The sequence below is a fragment of the Sus scrofa genome, chromosome 18 (genome assembly GCF_000003025.6).
Source record: "Sus scrofa isolate TJ Tabasco breed Duroc chromosome 18, Sscrofa11.1, whole genome shotgun sequence".
NCBI classification, from domain to species: domain Eukaryota; kingdom Metazoa; phylum Chordata; class Mammalia; order Artiodactyla; family Suidae; genus Sus; species Sus scrofa.
Genome location: NC_010460.4, coordinates 7,672,891 through 7,683,607, shown reverse-complemented (window position 1 = coordinate 7,683,607; position 10,717 = coordinate 7,672,891). Strand labels below are relative to the sequence as shown.

General features: G+C 41.4%; 1 protein-coding gene across 5 annotated transcripts in view; it reads right to left on the bottom strand.

Annotated features, from left to right (window-relative positions):
* LOC100302368 (trypsinogen) overlaps positions 1–10,717 on the bottom strand; it is a 43,284-nt gene that overhangs the window by 13,213 nt on the left and 19,354 nt on the right. The gene's annotated exons all lie outside the window — the stretch shown is intronic.

The following is a 10,717-nucleotide window of genomic DNA, read 5'->3' as shown; positions in this document are numbered from 1 at the left end:
CTTTAAAAAAATACTAACTGCTGACACTACACCAGGCACATTTATTTTTATCATTTACATTTCAGCCTTGAATCCTAATTTTTGCAAAGTGAGCCATATAAATACTACACTAATTCCAACCAAACCACATTTGGGACACATTTTTTAAATGGTTAGATTGACCTGTTACAAGTACCCTCTTACTAGTTTCCAATGCATCCATTTATACGTTCATTAAACAAGCACATATTAAGTACCTGAGAAATGCTGAGTATAGTTAGATGAGTCAGAGACACACTGGAAGGTCCTGGCACATCAGCCTAGTAAATATCTGGGTGGGAGCTTATCCTCACTGGCTTACACTAATTCAGAGTTGGACAGAGGGTTGGAGATGATTATTTCAGACTCGCCCTTCATCCAGGTTTTGTGGATGAGGAAATGGAAAAGTGAGTAGATGAAATGATTGAGCTACCTAAAAATTATATTAAAAATTATTATATTAAAATATATATTATATTAAAATTATATTAAAATTATATTTTAACTTCCTAAACCACACTTTAAAACTCTCCAAACTAGGCATAGTCTGAAAGCACATCTTACGACAGCTCTAAGTCTGGCAGCATTTCGATGATGTGAATATTATCTTTTTCACAAATGCTTGCCCATGGGCTTGGAAGGTGGGGTGGCTCTGCAGAGGCTATGGGTGACGAGAAGCCTCTTGCTTGTTTAAGGGAGATTAGGTGCTGCTTGTGCCGGCTACTGATGGCCAGGCACCTATTGTGTGGGCTAAGGGCATCGGGGGCTAAGTGCAATGTGGTGCCTCTTGCACGATCCACAGGTGGCAAGAACAGACTGCAGTAGTTGTCTCACAGGCCAGAGGGAGGCATGGCTTGCCACCACTGGGGGCCTGTGAGTGGGCTCCACAGTGACCCCAATCACCTCAGGGGTTGCCAAAAAAGGAAAAGGGGGCAGTGCAACCAAGCACCATATGCTGTTGCTCTCACTCCCCTGGGAACACACCCATCCTGCAGCTGCCACTGCCAAACACTCTGGGGGACCCCCAGACACGTGGTTGCTGTCCCTTCCTAAGACTCTACAACTAGAAGCAACTGGTGCAGCACCTCCTGCATGGGCTAAGTGGGACAGGGTGCTTGTTGCATGGTTTGCAAGCAGTTAATCTATGATTTGAGGTGGGTGTGGCCCACTGCCATTGGAGATACCTGAACAAAAATCACTTGCAGCCCCATTCACCTAAAGGGCACCACAGAGGTGGGCGTTGTGACTGAACACACCTGTTGGTGCTGTCGCACCCCCGGGAACACAACCACCCTGCTGTTGCCACTGCCAAACGTTCTAGGCAGTACCCACACACCTGATCTCTGTCACTTTCCAGGATCCTGCAACTAGGAGCACCCTTTACAACACCTTGTATGTGGGCTAAGTGAGACAGGTTTCTTCATGCATGGTCTACAGGTGGTGGTGGTAAACAACTGCAGTTATCACTGACTCTAGAGATGGTCATAGCTCCTCCCAATAGGGGGTCCCTGAACAGAGACCACTTGTGGTTCCAATCACCTCAGAGGAGGGCATTGCAATCAAACACAAGCTGTTGTTGCTCTCATTCCCCTGGGAACTCACGCACCCTGATGTTGTTCCTGCCAAATGCTCTGATCACCTTGGAGATCTGGCTTGAGATTATTACCACGTCCCAGGGCCCTGCAACTAGGAGTAGCCTGTGGCACCCTCCTGCAGGTCCTTGCTGCTGTTGAGAGCCCAACGACCAGGCACTGACTGCTGGCCCTACCCATTGCCTCCTTCTCCCTGAAAACACACTGAGCATCCTGGGAACAACTGCCTGCTCACGCCAAAGAAAGAGACAGCAAATATTCCAACTCCCACACCAAAAATAAATAGTTACCCCCTCGAATACAAAGGGGTACTCTTGCATAGAGGTAGACTTATAAGACTACAGTTTGGCTTCCCTGAACTTACAGAAAAACAAGCAAGATGAAGCACAGAAACCATTCCCAGTTAAAGGAACAGGAGAATTCACCTAAGCACACAACAATGAAACAGACCTCTGCAATCTGAGAGACACTGAGTTCAAAAGGGAGGTATTGAAAATACTGAAGGAATTAAGAGAAGATATGAGCAGTAATATATTTTCTAGTTCCTTTTTAAAGGAATATGCAGGGATGAACCAAAAAAAAAACTAGAAAATTCATTTGCAGAGATACAAACTGAGCTTAAGGCAATAAAGACCAGAATGAATAATGCAGAAGAACGAATCAGTGATGTGGAAGATAAAATAATGGAAATCACACCATCAGGACAGCAGACACAAAACCAAATGAACAAACATGAAAGCAATATGAGAGATCTATGGGATATATAAAGTGGGCCAATATACACATAATGGGCATTCCAGAAGGAAAAGAAGGGGATTGAAAATATATGTGAAGAAATTATGGCTGAAAACTTTCCAAATCTAAAGCATACTGATATCAAGATACAGGAAGCACAGAGGGCCCCAAACAAGCTGAACCCAAACAGGCCCATGCCAAGATATATTATAATAAAAATGGCAAAAGTTAAAGAGAGGATTCTAAAGGCAGCAGGAGAAAAGCAAAGTGTTAATTATAAGGGAACCCCCATAAGGATATCAGCTGATTTCTCTACAGAAACACTACAAGCAGAAGGGAGTGGCAAGATATATTTGAAGTGTTGAAAGGAAAAAAATTGCAACCTAGAATACTCTATCCAGCAAGAATATCATTTAAATTAGAAGGGGAAATAAAGAATTTCTCCAACAAAAGTGAAAAGAGTACAGCAATACTAAACCCATTCTAAAAGAAATACTGAAAGTGCTTCTTTAAATAAAAAAAGAAGAAGAAATAGAATGGAGGAAACCACAACTGGAAAGCAATCACTCAAATAAGCCAGCATACATATCTAAACATGAAGATGTTAAAAAAAAAGACATCAATGTGGGGAAGGAAAGTAAGAAAATAAAGATTCTTTTTTTTAATGACGTGTCTGAGCCTATATGATTATCAGGCAAAAGCAAACAGATAGAGGAAGGGCTTAATGTGCTTAAAAAACAGGGCAACCACAAATCAAAACCAAACATTACATTTACAAAAACTGAAAAACACTCAAGCATAAAATAAATGGAAACCATCCAACCCAAAAAAGACGAGAAACATAGAATCAATTGGAAAACAAGGTTTAAAATGAAAATAAATACATATCTATTAAAAATTATGTTAAATGTCAATGGACTAAATGCTCCAATCAAAAGACACAGAGTGGCAGATTGGATAAAAAAAAAAAAAAAGCAAAGACCTTCAATTTGCTGCCTACAAGAAACTTGTCTTAGAGCAAAGGACACATGTAGATTGAAAGTGAGGGGATGGGAAAAGATATTTCATGCCGATGGATAAGACAGGAAAGCAGGAGTCGCAATACCCATATCAGAAAAAATAGACTTTAAAATGAAGGCCATAAAGAAAGACAAAGAGTGGTTAACGAATCCGACTAGGAACCATGAGGTTGCAGGTTCGATCCCTGGCCTTGCTCAGTGGGTTAACAATCTGGCGTTGCCATGAGCTGTGGTGTAGTTTGCAGACACGGCTTGGATCCTGCGTTGCTGTGGCTCTGGCATAGGCTGGCAGCTACAGCTCCGATTAGACCCCTAGCCTGGGAGCCTCCATATGCCGCAGCAGCGGCCTAAGAAATAGCAAAAAAAGACAAAAAAAAAATCTTATTTGAAAAAAAAAGAAAGACAAAGAAGGACACTATTTAACAGTTAAAGGATCCATTCAAGAAGAGGATGTCACAATCATCAATATCTATTCCCCTAATATAGGAGCACCCAGATACCTACAACAGATATTAACAGACATAAAAGGAGAAATCGATGGGAATACAATCATAGTAGGAGATTTTAATACCCCACTCACAACAATGGACAGATCCTCTAGACAAAAAAATCAATAAGGCAACAGAGATCCTAAAGGACACAATAGAAAAGTTAGACTTCATTAACATTTTCAGGATACTACATTTTAAAAAATCAGAATATACATTCTTCTCAAGTGCGCATGGAACATTCTCAAGAATTGATCACATACTGGGGCACAAAGCTAACCTTAACAATTTAACACTATAGAAATTATCTCAAGTTATCTTCTCTGACCACAACAGCATGAAACTAGAAATCAACCACAGGAAAAGAAACAAGAAAAAACTTGCTACATGGAGACTAAACAACATGCTGCTAAAAAACCAATGGCTCAATGAGGAAATCAAGAAGGAAATTAAGAAATACCTTGAGACAAATAATAATGAAGACGCATCCACTCAAAATCTATGGGATGCTGCAAAAGAAGTGCTCAGAGGGAAATACATAGCAATACAGGCCTTCCTCAAAAAAAAGAAGAAAAATCTCAAATTGACAACCCAAAACCTAAATGAATTAGAAAAAGAAGAACAAAACCTAAAGTCAGAAGAAGGAAGGAAATCATAAAGATCAAAGAGGAAATCAATAAAATAGAGATTAAAAAAACAATAGACAAAATCAGTAAAACCAAGAGCTGGTTCTTTGAAAAGGTAAACTAAATTGACAAACCTCTGGCTAGACTCACCAAAAAGAGGAGAGAAAAAACCTAAATAAACAAAATAAGAAATGAAAAAGGAGAAAGAAATCACAATGGATACTGCAGAAATACAAAAAAAAAAAAAAAAAACCATAAGAGAATCCTATGAACAATTGTATGCCAACGAATTTGACAACCTAGAAGAAATGGACAACTTTCTAGAGACTTACAGCCTGCCAAAAATGAACCAAGAAGAAATAGATCAACTCAACAGACCAATCACTGGAAATGAAATGGAATATGTCATAAACATTCCTTACAAATAAAAGTCCAGGACCAGATGGCTTCACAAGTGAATTCTACCAAACATACAAAGAGAAACTTATACCCATCCTCCTCAAACTTCTCCAAAAGGTTGAAGAAGGAACACTCCCAAAGACATTCTATGATGCCACCATCACCCTCATTCCAAAACCAGACAAAGATACCACCAAAAAAGAAAACTATCGGCCAATATCTTTGATGAATATAGACGCAAAAATTCTCAACAAAATCTTAGCCAACCGAATCCAACAACATATAAAAAAGATCATACCCCACGACCAAGTGGGATTCATCCCAGGTACACGAGGATGGTTCAACATACGCAAATCAATCAACATCATACACCACATTAACAAAAGAAAAGTCAAAAACCACATGATCATCTCAGTAGATGCAGAAAAAGCATTTGACAAAGTCCAATGTCCATTCATGATAAAAACTCTTACCAAAGTGAGTATAGAGGGAACATACCTTAACATAATCAAAGCCATTTTTGACAAACCCACAGCAAATATAATACTCAATAGAGAAAAACTGAAAGCCTTCTCACTCAAATCTGGAACAAGACAAGAATGTCCACTCTTACCACTGCTATTCAACATAGTACCAGAAATCCTAGCCACAGCAATCAGACAAACAAAAGAAATAAAAGGCATCTAAATAGGAAGAGAAGAGATAAAACTGTCACTGTATGCAGACGACATGATACTATATATAGAAAACTGTAAGGACTCAACCCAAAAATGACTTGAACTGATCAACAAATTCAGCAGGATATAAGATTAACATTCAGAAATCAGTCATGTTTCTGTATGCTAACAATGAAATATTAGAAAAGGAATACAAAAATACAATACTTTTTAAAATTGCACCCCCCCAAAAAAATCAAATCCCTCGGAATACACCTGACCAAGGAGGTAAAGGACTTATATGCTGAGAACTATAAAACTTTAATCAAAGAAATTAAAGAAGATGTAAAGAAATGGAAAGATATTCCATGTGGATTGGAAAAATCAGTATTGTAAAAATGGCCAGACTACCCAAAGCAATCTACAGATTCAGTGCAATCCCTATCAAATTACCCAGGACAGTTTTCACAGAACTACAACAAACAATCCAAAATTTTATATGGAACCACAAAAGACACAGAATTACCCAAGCAATCCTGAGGAACAAAAACCAAGCAGGGGGCATAACTCTCCCAGACTTCAAGCAATATCACAAAGCCACAGTCATCAAGACAGTGTGCTACTGGTGTCAAAACAGACAGACAGACCAATGGAACAGAATAGAGAACCCAGAAAGAAACCCTGACACCTATGGTCAATTAGTCTTTGACAAGGGAGGCAAGAACATAAAATGGGAAAAAGACAGTCTACTCAGCAAGCATTGCTGGGAAAACCGGACAGCTGCATGCAAATCAATGAAACTAGAACACACCCTCACACCATGCACCAAAATAAACTCAAAAGGGCTGAAAAACTTAAATATAAGACAAGACACCATCAAACTCCTGGAAGAGAACATAGGCAAAACACTCTCTGACATCAACCTCATGAATATCTTCTCAGGTCAGTCTCCCAAAGCAACAGACATAAGAGCAAAAATAAACCCATGGGACCTCATCAAACGGACAAGTTTTTGCCCTGCAAAGGAAACCCAAAAGAAAACAAAAAAAAAAAAAGACAACTTACAGAATGGGAGAAAAAACAGTTTCAAATGATGCAACGGACAAGGGCTTAATCTCTAGAATATATAAGCAACTTATACAACTCCACAGCAAAAAAGCCAACCACCCAATGGAAAAATGGGCAAAAGACCTGAATGAACTGTTCTCCAAGGAAGATGTACAGATGGCCAACAAGCACATGAAAAAATGCTCAACATCGCTGATAATAAGAGAAATGCAAATCAAAACTATCATGAGATATTACCTCACACCAGTCAGAATGGCCATCATTAATAAGTCCACAAATAACAAATGCTGGAGGGGTTGTGGAGAAAAGGGAACCCTCCTGCACTGTTGGTGGGAATGTAAGCAGGTACAACCACTATGGAGATCAGTATGGAGAAACCTTAGAAATCTACACATAGAACTACCACATGACCCAGCAATCCCACTCTTGGGCATATATCCAGACAAAACTCTACTGAAAAGATAGACATGCACCCACATGTTCATTGCAGCTCTATTCACAATAGCCAAGACATGGAAACAACCCAAATGTCCATCGACAGATGACTGGATTAGGGATAAGTGGTATACACTATGGAATACTACTCAGCCATAAAAAAGAATGACATAATACCATTTATAGCAACATGGATGGAACTAGAGACTCTCATACTGAGTGAAATAAGTCAGAAAGAGAAAGACAAATACCATATGATATCACTTATGACTGGAATCTAATATACAGCACAAATGAACCTTGCCACATAAAAGAAAATCATGGACTTGCAGAATAGACGTGTGGTTGCCAGGCCGGAGGGAGTGGGGTGGTTGGGGAGCTTGGGGTTAATAGATAAAAACTTGCCTTTGGAATGGATTAGCAATGAAATCCTGCTATGTAGTGCTGGGAACTATGTCTAGTCACTTATGATGGAGCATGATAATGTGTGAAAATAGAATGTGTACATGTATGTGTAGTGGAGTCACCATGCTTTACAGTAGAAAAAAAATTGTGTTTGGGAAATAACTATTAAAAATAATAATTTTTTAAAAATAAAGAAAATGAATAAATAAAGCAGCTGAGAAACCTCCCTGAGTAGCTGGGGGTTTGGAGGGGGTCTATTCCTCTCACCTTGCCTCTGCACACCTAGTCTTGCCAGACCAGCTCAAACCCACCTCTTGAGGTTCTGGCACAGATCGTGAGAGGGGAAAGGGGAATGTGAGCTGTAGAAACTAACAGGGACAGGGACTCCCCAAGCAGCCCCCTCTCAGGACCAGGGAGACATGAGGTCCCATCCTGTCTGACTCTGATGAGGGTCCCAGGCTCCTCTGCTGTGTGGTCCTTTGCTTCCGGGAGCAGGTGAGTCCTGGAAACAGGTGAGGGACATCTCTCTCCTTGGACTTCTAGCTTTGTTCATGGAACTGCCTCATGAGACACTCTGAATGTAGCTTCTTGTTCTCATAGGCCCAGTGGACACTGGAATTGCCCAGATACCAAAACACACGGTGATAGTGGCGGGGGAGGAAAGGGACCTCATCTGGAACATAATTCTATGTACTTGTATGAACAGAATGCTAAGGAATCACTGGAGTTCCTGTTTTTCTAACAGTAAGCCTCACCCAGATTGAGAGATCAGGCTGAGCGGGAAGGGCCAGGGGCCCACCCCAACCTCGTGACTGTGATCCCCGTCTCTAAGGCCTCTAACAGCCTTCCTGTCTCGGTCCCTCAGAAGAACTGACTTTCCCCTTTGACCACAAGGGGGAACTGTGACTCTCCTGAGATTTAGGAAGAAGGGAAGTTTGAGAGAGAGGCTGGGTTTGTTTGCAGCACAGGCGAACATGGTGGGTAGAGGCTGTGAAATATGAGGGGTTAATAACACAGACTCTTTGCTTTGGATTGATCTGCAGGTGTTTGTGTCCCTGGAAAGAGCCTAGCCTACCAGAATGGTTGCATGTGAGCCTGCATGGGGTTTGAGGTAGGGAGGGTGGGAGCCCTCTGGCAGGTACAGGCACAGGGCTGGGCAGAGAACAGGACACCGGTGTGCTGTGAGCTCCTGGGCTTTCAGGCAGTGAGCCTGGCAGGCCAGGGGTTCTTGGGGATCTTGCAGAGGCAGTGATAGTCCTAGGGACATCTTCTTACTGGGCAAAGGAGACCTGGTGCCCCATCCCCCACGTCAGAGTATTAGGGAGTTAAAGTAGAAAGGGCTTATTCTTGCCCCTCTGCCACTGGTCCTCTTTGTTCCTGGAGCAGGACAGTTTGGAGCAATGATAGGAAACCTCTCTTCTGATAGTGATAAAATGGTTCCATCAAAATGTCAGCATCACTCTTCCTTCTGGACTCTGCCTCCAACTTCTATCTCTGTCTACAGTGCCACATGGAACCTTAAAATTGCCCAAACACAAAAACGCTTGATACCAAAACATCTAGAGAGAAAAAGACAGACAGACATCCAAAAGATATATTTCAATATGACTCTCACCTTTTTTTTTTTTTTTCTTTTTGCTTTTTTTTAGGGCTGCACCTGTAGCATATGGACATTCCCAAGCTAGGGGTCCAATAGGAGCTACAGCTGCCAGCCTGTGCCACAGCAACACAGGATCCCAGCTGTGTCTGCGACCTACACCACGGCTCATGGCAACACCAGATCCTTAACCCACTGAGCAAGGCCAGGGATCGAACCCACAACCTCATGGTTCCTAGTCAGATTTCTTTCCCCTGCACCATGATAGGAACTCCGTCTTGTTTCATATTTTTAAAAGCATTTGGCATTTTCCTTTCTCTTTGGAAATCCAAGAATGTGATAAATTACCTTTCATGTACACACTAGTTGTATACAACAGGAGGAAGCTTCAGAATATTGATGAATTATACAGTATATATTCTTTCATACTGCCTGACGTGAATGGTTGGCCAAGCCATTTAACAGGAAAAACTGTTAGCCCTTCTGTGAAGGTAACCTGGCAGTTCATCTCAGGATGGAACAGAGGGATCTTCTAAAGACAGCCAACTCTTTTCTCCATGCGCAAATCTCAGTTTCTTAACTTTCTGTATTATGAGCCACTTTCAAAATTGATTGAAAGTTATAAACATTAGAAAACACAGGAATGGGAGTTCCCGTCGTGGCTCAGTGGAAACGAATCCAACTAGGAACCATGAGGTTTCCGGTTTGATCCCTGGCCTCGCTCAGTGGGTTAAGGATCTGGCGTTGCCGTGAGCTGTGGTGTAAGTTGCAGACACTGGCTCGGATCTCACGTGGCTGTGGCTGTGGCTGGCAGTTGTAGCTCCAGTTTGACCCTAGCCTGGGAATTTCCACATGTTGCAGATGAGGCCCTAAAAACCAAAAATAAATAAATAAATAAATGCAGGAACATACACACACACTTCTAAGCTCAATATTGAATCTTCTATGTGACTAAATTTAACTTAAGGCTTGAGAATTCAGGGTCTGCTGGATCTTTCCCACATCTACAGCTTCTTCCTCAAAACAAGAATAAGGTACTGTCCGATCATTTTTTAAAGTTACACAACATAGTATTGTGGTTAATTTCTGTCAAATGTTGCCCCATGTTACTTTCAAATGACTTGAAATATACACATTTATGATCCACATAATCATAGAAATAGCAAATCTAAATATTTGAAGTTAGATGAGATTTCAAGGGTTGAACAGGCAAACAACATGAACTGATGACTTACGAGGCAAAGGGAGAGTGACTAGTAGGCTGTCCCATCTGGTTCTGATCTGGATTTTCATTTGGGAAACCAATGGCCATTGGTCCATCTGCAGGCTTATGATTGTAGGCCCTGATGTGCATGTTGACATTTTTGTAAATAAGAGGATTTTATTTTCAAGATCAGAGCCACCAGTCACCAGCAGCCAGGTGAGTGGAATGGAGGGGTCATGGTCCTTGCTAACCTCGCACACCAAGAGAAACCAGTTTTAAGCACCAGTGAAGAAAGAGAATCTGATGAGATGGAAATCATGGGATCTGTGCCCAGGAACTACACTGGACAGAATTGGGATCAAGAGATTTTCCTTCCTAAAGCACACAGCCCAGTTTCCCCTCCCTCTCACCCCGTTCTTTGGGAGCTGGTGAAAAGAGCCAGCTCTGCTGGGAGGAGTACTGTTCTCATGAAAGT